The sequence below is a fragment of the Malania oleifera genome, chromosome 11 (assembly GCF_029873635.1).
Source record: "Malania oleifera isolate guangnan ecotype guangnan chromosome 11, ASM2987363v1, whole genome shotgun sequence".
In the NCBI taxonomy this organism is placed as follows: Eukaryota; Viridiplantae; Streptophyta; class Magnoliopsida; order Santalales; family Ximeniaceae; genus Malania; species Malania oleifera.
Window position 1 is genome coordinate 79754294 of NC_080427.1, and position 16198 is coordinate 79770491.

Here is a 16198-nt window from a genome sequence, read left to right on the forward strand (position 1 = left end):
TTTACTAAATTAAAACTCGATATAAACGAGTGGGTCATAGATTACTCGTCGGGTTCCGACCGTTTAAGCAGAAGTTGGGGACTCATCCATAAATTGGGTACGATTGGTGCTACTAATTATTTGTACTACTGGTAATGTCCACATAATTATCACAAATTCATGAACTTTCAGGTGCTGACATGATGCAATGCGTTTTAGGAGGAGGGACAGAGTAACGGTCACAAGGAACTTAAGGCCGCGTTTGGGGGAAGCTATTTATTGCTGGTGCAGCTACCCTCGAGTAATGATGGAGCAGGTTGCATGTTTTGAACGTTAGTAAACAAAATCATGATTAGTATTATCAATTGTCAACATGGTGAAAGATCATTGATCTGGAGCATAGGTCTCTACTCTTTAAAGATGATGAGGTAAGCAAGTTGGCCTCTCTAGGAAATAACCTTTATGCAGTCATGTATGGTGTTGTATTTATATTTATTTATTTACAAAATACAACACCAACAACAATAACAAAAATGATAATAACAATCCGGGCTTAAGCTTGATTAGTTGGGGCAGCTATGCAAATCTTCTTTGTCATTCTACCATCGAATGAAACGTTTAGTCTAACTCTATTCATCACTGTTTTAATGGGGAGGATCCACATAAGATATGACAATCACAGAGTATATTAAGTTAGAACAATTGTTTATCGCTGTTATGTTGCGAAAGATTTACGTGAGATGTGACAACTACGCAAAAAACCCTACCTAGTCGGCAGTCGGTGAAATCGGTTCTTAGTGCCCACTACACAGATCGGCAGAAAGTGAAACAGTGAAATCCTCATTCCCCATTTCCCCCAATTTTAGTTTTTTTTATTTAGATATTAATAAATAAAATAAAGGACTGCTTTTAAAAAAAAAAAAATTATGTCTTTTTTACATTTTATATGAAATGTTTAAATAATTTAAAATAAATAAATTATATTTGTAAGCGGGTGACCCGTTTATTAAATGGGCGAGTTTGTGTTTATATATTAGTCTTTCGTTAATAAACGAATCAACCCAAACCTGAACCCGTTTATGACTTGTTCGAATCTGGTCTGTTAACCAATTTTGCCAACCCTAGGAACTTGTGAGCGGAGAAAAGTGCATTACATGTATGGAAACATGTCACATCCGTGCTTTAGCTTTACGTATATAATCTTGTATTTGCATAAAAAATGAAGACATTTTTATTATATTGTGTTTCAAATTCTCTATATAAAAACTATGAAAATTTTTAAAACAAAGGCAATAAATAGGTAACTTTTTGAAAAAGTTAAATTATAAAATAAAAATTATTTGCATGACTGTTTATACCCTAAAATTTAATAACGTGTGACACGTTACTTCAACAGTTAAAAAAAAGAAAAAAAAACTTTCTTTTTATTAATAACGGTTGAAAATCAATAATAAGAACTGCAAACTAACAATGTGGTCGGACGGATTATTGCGACCGATCTTTCTATTGCACAAGAAAAATAAAAATAATACTAAATATTTCTTCTAATTAACTTGCTAAACAAACACACCCTAAATACCAAGATCTTGGATTTAGTGAGGCCCCCAATTCTCGCCATGTGATATACATATGATGAGACATGTTACCCTTGATCTGCAAAATGAATCCAAGTCCCAAGAAGCCAAAGTTGAGATCCCACTACCATTTTCTTCTCTCTTAAAACTTCCTCCTTACTCGCAGCCACAAATTCCTCAAGTTTGTCTGAAGCATGCATGCAGGGTGCAGCCACCTCGGTGGCTACCATGCATACCTACCCACCTTATATAACCATGACTTGAAATTCATGCAGTTGGGTCGCACACATATGAAGCTGTCTCCTCCCCCCCAACTGTCAACTAATTTCTTCAAACCCAAATTAAACCATGCCATATTTCCATGACTTGACTAGCTTTTGATGGGATCTCAACTTACCAACAGTGAATATCACATGGTTTCATCTCCAAATTAAAATAATAGAGCTAAAATTTAAAACTTCATCCATGTACATTACAGGTCTTAAGTTTAAACTCAAGGAACGATAAGAAGAGATTTGAAATGGAAAATAAATTATCTCGTACTATATAGCCGAGACTTAGTGTAGTTTTACTGAATACAAACAAAAAAAAAAAAAAAAAAAATCAAATATGAACCATAAATTTATAATTTTATTTTTAAAATTGTAAAATATATACAGAACTCGATATTAAGTTAAGGTGTTATGAACTTGTTGATATTGTACATAAAATTTTACTTCATATATATATATATACTCATAAACACAACTAAGACATGGTCAATATTGTATAGTATGTGTTCTCAAGCTAGGATTTTTTTTTTTTTAATTAAAGTATATATGTTCTTCTTCTATAGCCTAATTCAATTTATTTTAATGCATTTTTAGATGACTATCATTATTTTTAAGTTTTAATTTTGAAAAATATTTTAAAAACTTGAGTGTGAAGATAACTAGAGAAACAAAGCATTGAAAACTTGGAGGAAAATTTTATGACTTAAAAGAAAAAGAATGAAAAGTAGAAGCTTTTTTTTTTTTTAAACTTTATTTGAAAAAGCAGGAATAAGGTGAGATTCTCTAATGCTCGATCACTTACTTGAGTTGAATCTTAACTTTCTTAAATTTTAATATTGATTTTGTGAGTCAAATATTTATTTTTGTATTGAAATTCTTATTGAAATCTTGATTGTTTTAAGAAATGAAATTTGAACTATACCAAATTGTTATAATAAATCATTTGTGTGGAAGTTTTATAATTTGAATGAGATTATAAGTTTTCGTCAAAATAGCATTTTGTAATTAGTGGATCCTACAAAAACGGAAGGCGACTAGTTTGAATTTCTTTCTTATTGTGATATCATCTAGGTCATGAATATGTGTACCACTTTAAAAAATTAATTTTTTTCTAAGTTATTTTTTCATTCCTTTTTATTGACTTTTTAAATACGTCTAAATGTAATTATTTTAAAATTAGTTCGTTAAATATTAGCAGTGGGATTTATACTACATTATTTATCTAAACTTTGATTTAAATAATTAACTTGACACGAAAATGCAATCCTAAAATTGGAATAATTAGCCTAATTCCATTACAATACATTGAAAGTAATTGCTTGAACCTTTGATTGACTATATAGTCTAAATTCAAAATCAAAATAAGTTTAAAGTGAGCCCAAGATTGTTAGCTTTATCGTAATCCTAAGACCCGGGGGGGGGGGGGGGGGGGGTTTCAAATTTTATCCCCTAGGTCAATCCACTAACAGCAGGATTACACAAGTCTAAGGTCAATCTAGTGCAGATAAAGTAAATCAATATAAATATACAACAGAAATTAAACTGTACAATTAATTTAACTAAGCATGCACAATAAAGTAGTAAATATAGATGACACCCATAAATCTTATCGAGGTTCGGCAAACTGCCTACGTCCCTGCTTTGGCTAACAAACATAAGGATTACCACTATAAGCTCACTTAACGGGTGGAGCGACACCTAAACAATTAGGTCAATTAGCATAGTGACCTCAACCTTTACATACAATCCTTATCGGGTTGAATTACCGCTTTCTCAGGCCACGCCTGGAATACAACATATTTCCCAATAAAATTTGCGTACAACCAATATGCTTCTCAACTAAGCATATTATATACCAATGTAATCAATACACTACCGAATAATATGATAAGATAAGCTCAGTGTAGCTTTAGTGTCTATTTTCAAAGATTAATGCAAATATTGCAATCAGTACGTGAGAGTGTAAGTGATAGGATCTTTGTGTCAAAATAATAATCTCAATCACAATGAAGCAACAAAGATCACAAGCACATTTCAAATATCTCAACAAATATTTTTCTCAAAATAAACCACAAGAGATATTCAAAAAAGATTTGTAAGAAAATTATTTAATCTTTGTGTCTAGATGATGATATCAATCAAAAGATATAGTAACAAAGATTTTCAGCACTCAAGCAAATATCTCAAAATGTATTTCTCAAAGATAAGCACAATAGATATTTTAAAAATGATTTGTAGAATATTTTTCGCAACCAAAATGCAATGTGAACTCCTTAAGTATTGCAATGACGATGCAAAACCCAAAAGCTCAATGAAGTATTCCTAAGAAAGACTTATTAACAAAGTCCCCTAGAAACACTTGAAACTTTGCTCTCTAATAAAATAACCTCAATCAGTAAGAACAAGAGAGAGTTTAAGCATAATGAGAAGAACACTCAAGCACACTTACAAAGTGATTTTAGCAATAAGAGTGAGTAAGAATGAGTGTAGGATGCTTGGAAATGAGAGTAGGAATTTTTGAGTTTCATAGGATTTTTGCTAATTAAGTTTGCCAATAAGTCCTTAATTTTTGCAAATGAGGGGGTATATATATAGAATTCCCCAGAATTATAACTGTTTAGAACATATTAGTCATTTTTGAAAAAGTTTAAGTGAGATTAATAAAAATAATAATGTTTTTAACCTCGGTAAAATTCGCCAACCCGAGAGCACCGGTTGACCGTACTTAAAATTTGGTTGACTGAGTGTCTAGGTTCGGTCGACCGGGAGTATTTTGAACTAGAAATATGGTCGACCGTACTTGAGGGTTTCAAAGGCAAATTTCCAAATCCACGCGGTTTGGTCGACCAGATCGTTTTGAACTAGGAGGTTCGGTTGACTGGGCGGTTGGAAATTCCCATGTGGGGGGTTCGGTCGACCAGGGCGTTACCCATATGTTTCTGGTCGGTCGATCGAAAATCTCAATGTAACTGAGTTCGATCGACCGAACATGCCAATTTGGGCATTTTTGGTCATTTTCTCTTTAAAATGCTTGTGAGAATTGGTGTATTCCCAAGAGAGGGGGGGGGGTGAATTGGAATTTTAAACTTTTCTCCTAAGTTGAACTAGATGTTAGCAAAGTATTACAACCTAGGGTCTTTCTATGTAGTTCCAAATATGCCGATAAATATAATATATGGAGATTTAAATCAAGCGCATCATTCACATAATAACATACACGTGCGGTAAATATAAAGTGCGGAAATATGAACAAACACACGATATGTTATCGGGGTTCAGCAAACTATGCCTACGTCCCCACCTCTAGCTCGCATGCCCGAGGATTCCACTAATAGCTCACTTAAGGGTGGAGTGGCACCGATTACAACCAGGTCAATTACCATAGGGCTGACCTTAACCTTAACCAAGTCAATTAGTGGGGTTGACCTTAACCTACACGCCTTAACAAGATGACACACCTAGCTTTCTTAACCAGGTCTTAGCCAATTCGGGACTATTCCAGGGCTAGTCTCCCTCTTTAGGCCCGTGCTCGCAAATACAATAGATTTGCAATCAAATAATATCGGTATAGTGATTGTGCTTTCGCGCAAAACAGATATGTACTTAGATGCGCTCATTCACATACACCACAAGATGATTTAATATGTAAGGTGTGGTCCAATATTTCAACTCTCAAAATATTTGCTATCAGTGTAATGCGTACATGAGAGTGTCAACCAGTATGATCTTTGTATCACAATATGTGTTCAATCTAATAGCTCACACAAAGATACTACCCAAACAATATATATGTATATTTCAATCAGCAAATTTTCTCAATCGTATGATGCTCTAGTAGTGTATATATTTGGTTTGCAAAAGAATATTTGATCTTTGTCTTCAGCAAAAGATATGTAAGTTAATGAATATTGCAGCAAAGATCAATATCACAAACACAAATATCTTTTCACAAATATATCAATATAGATCACACAAGATATTTGAGTATGTTTTGAAAATAATTTTGCAACCCAAAGACAAATACAAGCTTCCTAAGATATTGCAACACAAATGCAATACTCAGAAGCTTAAGCAAATCTTCTTAGAATAGACTTATTAGCAAAAGCCCCATAAGAACACTTAGGTTTAGCTCTCGTAAAAATCGAATCAATCAATCAAAAGTGGTAGAGCAAACCTATTTAGATTAATACTTAATCAACTTACAGAGTGTTTAATTAGTATGAGAAGGTAAGTATGAGTGTAGGAGGCTAAAAAATGAGTATTATAGGTTTTTGGATTTTCAAAGAATTCTCCCTAATCAAATATGCTAATCTGTTGCTAATCTTAGCAAATGATGGGCTATATATAGACATTGGAAGAATTATAGCCGAATTATAGCCGTTAGGACAAGTAGGGTATTATTAATATTGTTCAAGAACATTTTAACTCTAATTAACCCTGTTTAAAAAATATTTAACTGCGGTAAAAATCAGGGCAACCCGAGAGGTCTAGTTGACCAGAACCATTTCGGTCGACCGAAGTTTATATGGTTCGGTCGACCAGGACACTTTTGAATTGGAGACTCAGTTGACTGAAAGTGCTTGTTCAAAGGGCGATTTTCCATTTCTCTTAGGTTCGGTCGACCAGGCTATTTAGAAACTGAATGGTTTGGTCGACTAGATAGTTAGGACTTCTCCCGAGGACCCTTGGTCGACCAGGTAGTTGGTGTACAAATTTGGCTCGGTCTACCAGATGGTCAATTTGTTGACCTCAGGAGGTTTTGGTCGACCGGGGGATTTGAACTACACTAGTTTGGTCGATCGGGACCTTGGTCAACTGTTGACCCAAATCAGTTTCGGTCGATCGGGGCAGAATGAACTGCCAAGGTCGGTCGATCGAAAGTGCACAAAGTGTGCATTTCGGTCCTGTTTTGAATCACACAAATCCTAATCAAGTGCCTAACATTCATAGGTGCAATGGTAAGTGTTCTAGGGTCATTTATGTCCAATTAAAGACACAAAAAAAATCCTGTTTCGGTCTACCTTTGGTCAACCGAAGGGTAAATCCTTAGGTCATTCTAAGGTCATTTTAGGTTATACCTGGTTTGAGCTTACGTATTATATCATGCATGTGATGTGTGTGAGCTTATTACAAACCAATCCTTATTTACTATTACAAACCAAGTACATGAATGAATTATATATATTACAACTCAATGGTCTTCGATCTTTACTTGCTTTGTGCCCATCCCGATCTTGACAATTTTAGTTCTTGCACAAAACCGCAAATACCCATTAGATACAATGAGTATTTTTCATAATCAAAATCGAGCGTGACCTATAAGGTCAACAATGCTTTCCCTATTCATATGATGATTTACTTAATTATATAGGACACTCTTTTATGCTTGCATGGGGGACCTAAGGTCAATCTAGGTTTTTTTGAGCTTATTTATCTAATCATGCATGTAATGCATTAATTATTACATATCATTTCCTATTTACTATTATAGACCCAAATGAGAAATGAATTGAAATATAACATAATATAGTCTTCAGGGTCTTCAAACTCTACTTCATGTGCCATCAATTTGATTTGCTAATTATATATCTGCACATAAACTAGATAGCCATCAAATGCTTGAGTATTTGTCATTATAAAAACCAAGTGTGACCTATAAGGTCAACAAAGACAATAATGACCAATAAATAATTGCATCCAAACAAATTTAAATGAACTTAAGTACTTTCTCTAACGTTTAGTGTTGTGAAACGTGCATCAATTATGAATAATAGTACGAAAAACACAAAATTAAGCAATAAAAACACATGAATTTAACGTGGTTTGGTAGTATGTATACAGTCACAGGAGCGAGCGACGACAGTATTTTACTATATCAAAGTAGGGTTACATTGATTACGTGTCAAAGTTATGTAATTAGGCGTTTAAATTCATGCATTAAAAATTATAATTTTAATTAAATGCCAAAGTATGTTCAATATTTTAACAGTGAGCTCAATTTATAATATTTGGGTTTTTATTCGATAATTTATGGATTTTTTGGTATCTTATTATTGTAGGATGTTTTTTGGACATTAAAGTTGAAATTAAAATGTACGCAGGTCATGCGTGAGAGAAATCGTGTAACGACCTACTTATCTAATCATATAATAAAAAATAATAAGTAAAATAGTCAACCAGAACTCGTGGGCAGCGGGGACACTTGTCATACACAGCGGAACCTAAGCAGCAGTAAATGTAAATCATCAACCTCATTACCACAAAATACATAATACCAAAGTTAATGATAATCCAAAACATTGTGTCTATATACAATCTCCCAAAATATCCAAAAATACCAAAAGTATTTCCTAGGATCCTACAATAAGACCATTGATCCTAGTTCAAACTTACCCTCCTAATGGGGTGGTACAATGGGCTCAACGACGGCCACGACCCGCCGATTCTTCTGGGTTTCTTGAAAATTATTTAAGTTTGGGGGTGAGACACTTCTCAGTAAGAGAAAATAAACTAAATACAGTTGTGTGACGACATGAATATTTAATGATAATATAGATATACAGTACATTCTTCATACGATAAAACATTAATCATTTAATAACTGCATAAACGTATACCTTCATATTTTTAATAAATCATACTAATCATAACTGTAACGACCTGCTTAATTTCCATGTTTTTTTTTATTTTATAAAATGAAATTCTAAATGCTCTAATACAAAATGTAGCGACCTCAAATTCTGTAACATAAAATGTAACATAATAAATGGAAACGTCAACCCGAACCCATGGGTAACGGGGACACATGTCAATCACAGTGGAAACCTAAGCAGCAACAGGCATATCATCTAAATCATCCATCCATAAAGAATAATACCAGAGTTTACTACAACATCATAAAACTGTATTTTTATACATCCTCATAAACGTCAAAATAACTCTAGGATCAAACAAAAATTAATTCTAACCCTAGTACAAAAAATTACCCTCCTAACGAGGTAATATCACTAACTCAATGGCCGCCACGACCTGCCGGTCACTCAGTGTCTCCTGAAAAATTAATTAATGTTGGGGGTGAGACACATCTCAGTAAAGGAAAAAAAACTAAATACAGCTGTGTGACAACATGAATATTTAAGACAATTATACCTATACAGTACATTTTGTATATCGTAAACATTTATCATAACAAACTAAATTCTCATATACTTTCATATTTATTAATAAATCATAACGTACATAAAACATTTGTTATAACTGATAATACTGAAAACATACCCAGGATGAATAGCTAGCTGATGTCATGTATTACCCTCCATGACGGGTTGTGCAGCCCGAAGGCTGGACTTGACAATGGCTGGCCGAACACTGCCTAGTCAAAAATATCTGTAAATACGATGGGCCCGTCACACCTTAGTCTGGACTACCAGGTGGACGTACACACTCTACTGAAAGCCACATCGACTATCCATCTCCCACCCCCTAGTGGAGTGGTTAGCACTAATCTGAACATAGATATCTGATCTATATAGCTACGGTACCGAGCTTTTGAAACTGAACTAAACTAACATCCGGGTTCTGATAACATATAATACGTGATATTATAACATATTTCATAATTACGGCCTTGTGCCGAACATTTCATAATTACGGCCTTACGCCAAACATTTCATACATAAATACGTCATTATGAAAATAATCATTTAATCATGTATTTGTTAGAATCATAATGTACTGTATACTTCCATAACTTCTCAAATCATACTGCATTCATATTATTATCATATCATAATATTTTTCTACGTAAAATAATATTCATGCCACACATTTGCTGTATAAAACCATACATTGCATTTTAAAATCATATTTTCTAGCATCTCATACATATATATACATTTCAACATATTAGCAGTATTTTTCTCAAACATACATTTCCTTCGTAATTTATAGCTACAATACATGCTTTCCATGAAATAACTTTTCTCATAATAACAATAATTTGCATGAAAATAACTGCTTTAGTTTATTCCCTTACCTGTCTATTGAGAAAAGCCCCTATAAACTCTGGTCTCACACCCGTAGGATTTCCTAATCAATACCCTGAAAATGAAAACTCTTAGTATTAAACTTCAGTATTTCTACATGTATATCATTTCCTATAACTACCGTAAGATCAAATTTAGCTTAAAAAGCCTTACCTCAACTCAGGGATAATTTTCAACTTGCTTTCACCAACGATCTACTCTGGAAGATTTGGAGAGAACTTCCCCACGAGCGTCGTGGTGACTTCAGATTGTCGAACTGGCGTAAATCTAGCCCAAAATCTAAGAGAGAGAGAGAGAAGAGAGATTGCTTAACTGTGAAGTTAAAATTTTGGATTTTGATATTTATAGAATAGGGGATTCGTTGACGATCGAATGGAAGAGAGAGAGAAGAGAGATTGCTTAACTGTGAAGTTAAAATTTTGGATTTTGATATTTATAGAATAGGGGATTCGTTGACGAATCCTTTAATAATTTCATCGACGAAATTCAGTTCTCGTCGACAAAATTCAGTCGGCTCAAAATCTTTCTCGGTATTTCCTCGTCGACGAATCCTGTCTTCGTTGACGAATTTTCTTATGCCCTTGTCGATGAATCCTGTCTTCATCGACGAGTCCTCTGATAATTTCCTTTCCTCATTATTATTTAAACTCCATTTTTATCCGGGTTGTCACATTCTCCCCTCCTTACAAAATTTCGTTCTAGAAATTTGCTGTTCATAGAATTCATCATCCCTTATTAGGAAAAATGGTCTACTTATTTTATTACTTACCCTCACTTATGGTGGAGGAATACCGTGGTTACAACTCAAGTTCTGGGAGAGTACATATACCAAAAGAAAATTCTTCCAAACTAAATATCTCATACTACCTATAACATTACATGTACCTGCAAAAGAAATATTACATATTTACTTACATTTCTAATTACATTTAAACTTCTTGGAATAGTTGCGGATATTTTTGTCTGATCTGTTTCTCGAATTCTCAAGAAACCTCTTTTACTACGTGATTCCTCCATAGAACCTTTACCAGAGGAATCTTCTTATTACGTAGTTCCTGTTCATTTTTTTTTTTCCAAAATTTGCACTGGTACCTCCTCATAGACTAGCGAATCACTGGGCTCCAATTCACTATAACTGATGATATGAGAAGGGTCTGCGACGTACTTCCTCAACATAGAAACGTGGAATACGTCGTGCATTTTGGATAATGAAGGCGGTAAAGCTAACCTATAGGCCATTGGTCCCACTTTCTCTAAAATCTCGAATGGACCGATGTATCTAGGGCTAAGTTTACCTTTATTTCTGAATCTCATAACTCCTTTCAATGGAGCTATCTTCAGAAACACATGATCACCAGTGTTGAATTCCAAACTCCTATGGCGATTATTGGCATAACTTTTCTGTCGGCTCTGAGCTGCACTGATTCTTTCCCTGATGAGCTGAACCTTATTGTATGCCTGCTGTACCAGCTTTGGTCCCACAATTCGCCGCTCATCCATCTCATCCCAATACAAAGGAGATTGACATCTCCTACCGTATAAGGCCTCAAACGGTGCCATGCTAATACTAGACTGGTAACTGTTATTATACGCGAACTCCACTAGTGACATGAACTGAGTCCAACTACCCCCAAAATCTAATACACATGCACGGAGCATATCTTCTAATTTTTGTATCGTCCTTTCAGTCTGTTCATCTGAATGAGAATGGAATGCCGTACTAAACGATAACTGAGACCCCAGAGCCTTCTGTAAGTTCCTCCAAAAGGTCTCGGTCTGACACAATGGATAATGGAACCCCATGAGAACGAACTATTTCCTGAACGTAAATTTCTGCCAATCGGCTGAGGGAATAGCTAATCTTGATAGGGAGAAAATAGGCAGACTTAGTCAACCGATCTACTATCACCCAAATTGCATTCTGACCATGCAATGTCGACGACAACCCTGAAACGAAGTCCATCGATATATGATCCCACTTACACTTTAGGATAAATAGCGGCTGCAACTGGCTTGTTGGCCTATGATGCTCAGCTTTAACTTGCTGGCACGTCAAGCACTGGGCTACATACTCAGAAATTTCCCTCTTCATTCCACTCTACCAATAAAACTCTCATAGATCTCTGTACATTTTCGTACTACCGGGATGAACCGTATACAAAGATTTGTGAGCCTCATCTAAAATAGTCCTTCTAATGTTAGTATCAGTAGGAACACATAGTCTGGAACGGAACCGCAAAGCTCCGTCATCTGAAATGCATAATTCCTCTCCTTGACCACTCTGCACTCTATCCATCACCTCTACTAATTCTGGATCTTCTTTCAGGGCGGCTTTAATTCTTTTCTACAGAGTAGGCTGTACCACTAGGTTGGCAATAGATACTGGAGTATTACTCTCTATCAATTCAATGCCGAGTCTCTCTAGATCCATCATGATCAGATACTGGATTTTCATAGCTACCAACGCTGATACTCCAGTATTCTTGCTCAATGCATCAGCTACCACATTTGCTTTCCCTAGGTGGTAACTGATAGTACAATCAAAATCTTTAATTAACTCTAACCACCTTCTCTGTCTCATATTCAATTCCTTTTGGGTGAAGAAATAGTTTAAGCTCTTGTGGTTAGAGAAAATCTCGCACTGCTCACCGTACAAATAATACCTCCAAATTTTCAGTACGTATACCACTGCAGCTAATTTAAGATCATGGGTAGGGTAGTTCTTTTCGTACTCTTTCAACTGTCTAGATGCATACGCCACTACCCTGCCATGCTACATCAACACACAACCAAGTCCCTTCAAGGACGCATCACTGTGGATAGTATAACCCTTACCTCCAGATGGGATGATCAATACAGGCGCTGTGACTAACCTTTGCTTCAGTTCCTGGAAACTTTGCTCATAACTATCATCACATTCAAATTTGGCATTCTTCTTCGTCAGTCATGTCAAAGGTCCTGACAAAGCTGAGGACCCCTCGACAAAATGACGATAATAATCGGCTAGCCCCAAGAAACTCCTAATCTCCTGGACGTTCCTCAGTCTAGCCCAATTCACCACTGCCTCAATCTTACTGGGATCTATAGAAATTCCGTCTCCTGAGATAACACGTCCCAAAAACACAACTTTCTCAAGCTAGAATTCACATTTACTGAATTTTGCATACAACTTATTCTCTCTAAGCATCTGCAAAACCTACCTCAAATGTATCTCGTGCTCCTCATAGCTCCTCGAATAGACCAGTACATCGTCAATGAAAACAACCACAAACTGATCTAAATATGGATGAAAAATTTATTCATCAAATCCATAAATATCACAGGAGCATTCGTCAAGCCAAATGGCATAACTAGAAACTTATAATGCCCATACCTGGTCCTAAAAGCCTTCTTCGATACATCTTCTGCTCTCACCTTTACCTAATGATAGCCTGACCTAAGATCGATCATGGAATACACCCTTGTACCTTGGAGCTAGTCAAACAAATCATTGATACGGGGTAGAGGATACCTGTTCTTGATTGCCCCTTTATTAATCTCTCTGTAATCTGTACACATCCTCATAGACCCGTCCTTCTTCTTTACAAATAGCACTGAAGCTCCCCACGGAGATACACTAGGTCGTATGAAGCCTTTATCAAGAAAATCCTGCAACTGATTATTCAGTTTTGCCAATTCTGCTGGCGCTATACAATACGATGCTTTAGAAATCGGCGTTGTACCTGGAAGTAGATCAATGGGAAAATCTACTTCACGATCAAGCTAGAAACCTGGTGATTCATCTGGGAACACGTCTATAAATTCTTTCACCACAGGCGTATTGATGAGCTCTAATTCATTTTCTAACATTTCCTTTACAAAAGCCACAAATCCTTAACAGCCACTCTAGAGTAGTCTTCTCGTCTGAATAGCTGAGACCATCTGAGGTAAGGATTGCACTCATGACCCTATAAATCTAAATTCTGGTTTCCCTGGAGGTCTGAATATCACTTCCCTTGCACGACAGTCTATAATAGCAGAATTAGCTGCTAGCCAATCCATGCCAAAGATAATGTCAAACCCGTGCATACCCTGTACCACCAAGTTAGCAGATAAAATTCTTCCTTGAACATCAACTGGACAATCATGAAATATCCTACTACATCTCACCACGGATCCGGTCGGTGTAGCCACTAATAATTCGACATCTAATGATTGTATTTCAACCCCACACAATTTAACACACCCCGAGGACACAAACGAATGTGTGGCACCAGAATCAAAAAGTGCAATAACTTTAAATGAAAACACATTAACCTTACCTATCACCACATCGCTGGCAGCCTCAGTGTCGCCTAGCGTCAAAGCAAAAACTCTGGCTGGGGCCATATTCCTTTGCTGGCCTCCTCGTGGTGCCTGGTAACCTCCTCGTGCAGTTCTAGGAGTAGGAGCAGCACCAATCTGTGTCGAACACTCCCTCATCATATGTCTTGGCTCCCCGCACCTGTAGTAAACACCTCGTCCGACATGATACTCTCCTAGGTGCCTCTTCCCACAAGTCAGGCAAACTGGGGGTGATTGCACACCCTGAAAATCATGAATCCCGATCTCTTGTCTCTGGTCTCTATACTAGCCACCTCTCTTCCATGTAGCACAGCTGACTCCCTACTAGGACCCGGAAGGTGCGAATCTCTTCTTCTATCTCTGTTCCTCAGCTTCCAACCGCTCACCAATCTCTGCTATAGTGGCCTTATCAACCAGCTCGGTAAAATCCTGCAACTTCAGAATCGATACCTGCTTGTATATTTCTCTCCTCAGGCCTCTCTCAAACTGGCGTACCATTTTCACTTCATCTGGAATAATGTACGGGGCGAAGCGAGATAGCTCGAAGAACCTCATCGCGTACTGCTGTACTGACAGCTGTCCATGCTTCAGATTCAGGAACTCCTCAATCTTAGCCTCCCTAGAAGAGGCTGGAAAATACTTGTCGAAGAATATTTCTTTAAACCGATCCCATGTCATCTCCACAGGTATAGTCCTCTGCTGCTCTAGAAGTCTCACTGCTGACCATCACCTCTTGGCCTCTCCAGTCAATCTATAGGTGGCAAACAACACCTTTTGCTCCTTTGAACACTGCAGCACTGCAAATATTTTCTTTATCTCCTGCACCCAGTTTTTAGCAACCGCAGGATCTGTCCCTCCTGAGAAAGCCGGAGGACTCATCTTAATAAATTTCTTAATCGAACTATCATAGCCTACCGATGGACCACCTGATTCCTTCAAACTCCTGGAAATTTCTGCCATAAGTTGCTGTGCCACGCTGCGTAAGACGGCAGCTGAATCACTACCCGCAGCTCCTGAGGGTCCAACACCCTCACTCCCACTGGCGTGGGCACTATTATCACCAAGGTCAATCCTGAAAAACATGTAACTTAACTCAAACTTCCTTCTCTTTACGTATCACTCAACTCATATGCTATTTTCTCCTAATTAACTCGTCATTCCTGATCTATATTCAAGATTTAATCCTACATCCTAGATACCCAACCCGACGATAGTTTACAATGAATTTCTTGAAATTGTCACCCTAGGAAAATCACACAAACCACCACAGAAGTCCTGCATCTAGCCTACAAAACCAGACCTCAAATCCCCTTATCCTATACTCTGGTATTATTATTGCTACACTTTAAAGTCTATAGAACCTAGTATCCTAGGCTCTGATACCAAAATGTAACGACCTGCTTAATTTCCATGTTTTTTTTTATATATAAAATGACATTCTACATGCTCTGATACCAAATGTAGCGACCTCAAATTCCGTAACATAAAATGTAACATAATAAATGGAAAAGTCAACCCAAACCCGTGGGTAATGGGAACACCTGTCAATCAGAGTGGAAACCTAAGCAGCAGCAATCATAACATCTAAATCATCTATCCATAAAGCATAATACTAGAGTTTACTACAACATCATAAAACTGTATTTTTATACATCCTCATAAACATCAAAATAACTCTAGGATCAAACACAAAATAATTTTGACCCTAGTATAAAAAATTACCCTCCTAACGGGGTAATATCACTAACTTAACGGAGGCCACGACCCACCGGTCACGAAAAATTAATTAATGTTGGGGGTGAGACACATCTCTATAAAGGAAAATAAACTAAATACAGCTGTGTGGTAACATGAATATTTAAGGCAATTATACCTATACAGTACACTTCGTATATCGTAAACATTTATCATAACAAACTAAATTCTCATATACTTTCATATTTATTAATAAATCATAACGTAAATAAAACATATGTTATAATTGATAATACTGAAAACATATCCA